The sequence below is a fragment of the Hylobates moloch genome, unplaced genomic scaffold, assembly GCF_009828535.3.
Source record: "Hylobates moloch isolate HMO894 unplaced genomic scaffold, HMol_V3 SCAFFOLD_15, whole genome shotgun sequence".
NCBI classification, from domain to species: domain Eukaryota; kingdom Metazoa; phylum Chordata; class Mammalia; order Primates; family Hylobatidae; genus Hylobates; species Hylobates moloch.
In genome coordinates, this window is record NW_026652290.1 from 86,670,292 (window position 1) to 86,673,944 (window position 3,653).

Genomic DNA, 3,653 nt, shown 5'->3' on the forward strand with positions numbered 1-3,653 from the left:
GCCACAGACTTGTTCTTAATTCTACTTCACTGAAGGCTCTAGGAAAACCGGAAAGAAAAATAGAGAATCTTCTGCCTGGCTTCTGGATGTGGCTGTTCTCAGAGCCCACAGGCATAGATCTGTTCCCGTGTTTCTCATGGGAGCTTCCTTATCAAACGGCAGGGGCACCTTCCGGAGCTTTCTGGTCAGAGTCAGCTTCTCTTACCACACTCGCAATGCCATCTAGGTGCACAACTCTACTGGGCAGTGTTTTCATAAAATACAAATGAATGACACCCCCGGAGTTGTCCAGTAGAGTATCCCTGAGTGTACCTACTTCACAGACTTCTCAGGACACAGGGTCTGGAGAGGAAGCCCAGAAAGCCCAAGAATTCTGTTCCTGCCTTTCCCCGTCCAAGGCCCTCCTTGCAGGCGCTCATTGGATATTTTAGCTTTAGCCTCTTCCCAGTATGCCTGGCATTGGGGTGAGCTTGCCCCTCACCCACAGAATGGGGTGCCCTGTGGGCCCCAGAATTGAGTACATATACAGTCCATGACTAACTTTGATTACACCACCATGTGTTCACGAGTCTGTCTCTCCTACTGTGTGCCCCCTAAGGGCAGGGACTGGGTCTTAATTCATCTTTGTATTTCTAAAACACAGCAATATTAGTCACTGGTGAGTAGTTGATGAATGGATGACTAAGACTCAATAATGGCATTAGCTTTAAAAGGCATCAGCAGGTGATTTCTGAAAACTTGCCAGATCCCCATGTCTGAGTTCTCCTTTCATCTCCTCCTTGACACCCCTAAGAATCCTTGCCATGGCCCCCTTCCAATCCATCTCACCACCTCCTCACCTCGGCCAGGAATGGCCTAGCCCAGTGTTTTTTTTATTCTTGGCTGCATATTAGAATCACATGGGGAGCTTAAAAAATATACTGATGCCTAGATCTCGCTCCAGACCAACTAAACCCAGTGTGCAGCTGAGGTTGAGAACCTCCACGCCCAGGCCACCAGAAAGTTCCACATCACATGCTCTGAGGCAGCAGGCTCTTTGAAAGCATGGGTTAGTATTCACAGCACTTGGCATTCATAGTATACATGGAAAGTCTAGAGAGAAATAAAAAAAAACAAAAGAAAACAGGAGGGGAATTAAAAACAGAAAACAACAACAGCAGAAAAAACACCTTTATGCCCTGGGAAAGAGCCTGCCCTTTTGTAATGCCCTGGGCAGCTGGATTAGGAATATCTACTGTGAGGTACTAGATGTACTTCTGCCCTGAGACTTTGGTCCCGCAATCCGCTGTTGCCTAGTCTTCCATGGGCCTTTCAGGCTTTTACTGTGCTCAGCATGTGATCAGCTTGCTGAGGCTCTAACACCTACTGTACTCACTGCAGCCTACTGTTCACTTGCTGCTCAGTGAAGCCCAGGCTGGCCATCATCCTTGCCGAACCCCGGTGACCTCTAGTTTAATTGGCTTTGGTGGCCTCCCAGGAGGTCAACTTGAGATGGTCAGTTGATTACCCAAGGGCCTGCACCCGCCTGGGAGGGCAGCTGGATAACTGCATAATGATCAGGGCTACAAGGCCATGCCCTAGGCTGGGCCAGAGCACATAGAGAAACTTAATTTTGACTTTGTAGCTGCCACTGCGGCTGTGAGTCTCTGGAGCAGTTTTTACTTAAACATGTACCATTAACCTTGCCGTCATGGCTGTCTTTTCCCCAGCTTCCTTCTTCCAGGGGCCCAGAGACTTAATTAAAGACCCTTTACCTTTCTTTACACTTTTGGTCATTTTAATGGGAATGCTTGAATTGGGTTCTGTACAGAGAAGCCAAGTCAAAAAGCAGTTACCTATTATCTCTCAGGATCATAGAGTGTCAGAGAGGGAATCTGAGACATCACCCATCACAGAGGTTCTCAAGCCTGTCAGTAGAGTAGAACCATCTGGGGAGTTTGAAAAGGACTGGTGGCTAGGCCTGACTAATTCAATAGCATCTCTAGAGGTGGGGCTCAGGCACCGGTGTTTGCAAAGCCTCCTTGTGATGCTAATGAATAGTCATGGTTGATAACCATTCACTAATCAAAATTCCTTTATTTTTCATATAAGGAAATTAGGACTGAAGTGCTTGGGGGCAATTCTGAGCTGCTAGCCCTGCTTGGATGTCCAGGTAATCTGGAAGCAGAACAATAACCCGTAAAGTTCTGTTCTTATCTGCCAGTTAGATCTCTCTGGAGACTACTAGCCTGCTCTCTCGCCTTCTTTCCACTGTTTACATTTTTTTTTTTTTTTTTTTTTTTTGAGACGGAGTCTAGCTCTGTCGCCCAGGCTGGAGTGCAGTGGCGCAATCTTGGCTCACTGCAAGCTCCGCCTCCCGGGTTCATGCCGTTCTCCTGCCTCAGCCTCTCCGAGTAGCTGGGATTACAGGCGCCTGCCACTATGCCTGGCTAATTTTTTTTTTTTTGTATTTTTAGTAGAGACGGGGTTTCACCGTGGTCTCGATCTCCTGACCTCGTGATCCGCCCGCCTCGGCCTCCCAAAGTGCTGGGATTACAAGTGTGAGCCACCGCGCCTGGCCACACTGGCCACACTGTTTACATTTCTGAGTCAGAAATCTGAGAGGGTCAGCCAGATGTGGCGGCTCACGCCTGTAATCTTAGCACTTTGGGAGGCCGAGGCCAGTGGATCTCTATAGGTCAGGAGTTCGAGACCAGCCTGGCCAACATAGTGAAACCCCATCTCAACTACAATACAAAAATTAGCTGGGCGTGGTGGTGGGCACCTGTAGTCCCAGTTACTCAGGAGGCTGAGGCAGGATAATTGGTTGAACCTGGCAGGCAGAGGCTACAGTGAGCTGATATTGTGCTGTTGCACTCCAGCCTGGGAGACAGAATGAGACTCTGTCTCAAAAAAAAAAAAAAAAGGAACTCTCTGAGGTTCTAGAATCTCTCTTCTTTCTAAAACCGCAACCCCCCCCCCCTTTTTTTTGAGATAGAGTCTCACTCTGTTGCCCAGGCTGGAGTGCAGTGGCACAATCTCGGCTCACTGCAACCTCCGCCTCCCAGGTTCAAGTGATTCTCCTGCCTCAGCCTCCTGAGTAGCTGGAATTACAGGCACCTGCCACCATGCCCGGCTAATTTTTGTATTTTTAGTAGAGATGGGGTTTCACCATGCTGGCCAGGCTGGTTTTGAACTCCTAACCTCAGGCAATCTGCCTGCCTTGGCCTCCCAAAGTGCTGGGATTATAGGCATGAGGTTTTAGCCCCCAGCCTAAAACCCTAAACTCTTAATATACTCATTCAATAGATGTGCCAGTCAAAGTGCACCTTGCCTTGGGTCACTCAGTAAGTGTCTTTGTCCAGGGTTCCATTTTCAGTCCCCCATGGCCACAATCTGCTGAACTGGGGCTCTCAATAGGGGGTGCCAGGAGCATGGTTCATCTTCAGTCCTATTTCAAAGCTGGAAGTTAGGACACTTTGAATACTTAACTGAGGGGGAAGCTAGACGTTTTGGGTTTTTTTTTTGGTCCCTCTTTTCATTTTGTAGGTGCTAAGTCATTATGACAACACAGTGGGGCTGAAGCTGCAGGTGAGGAAGAGGTAACCACACTGTGTGACAAGCAAAGGATCTAGAGTGGAAAAATTATAGGAGACATGCGCTCACTCTCACGG

At 48.4% G+C, this 3,653-nt stretch overlaps 1 long non-coding RNA gene across 1 annotated transcript; it reads right to left on the bottom strand.

Annotated features, from left to right (window-relative positions):
• Positions 1 to 861: 861 nt before the first annotated feature.
• On the bottom strand, positions 862 to 3,453 carry LOC116483436 (uncharacterized). Its single transcript, XR_004252276.1, has 2 exons — positions 3,309 to 3,453; positions 862 to 1,092 (listed from the first exon to the last, which is right to left on the bottom strand). It is a non-coding gene; the product is annotated as an uncharacterized LOC116483436 (long non-coding RNA).
• Between the last annotated feature and the right edge of the window lie 200 nt (positions 3,454 to 3,653).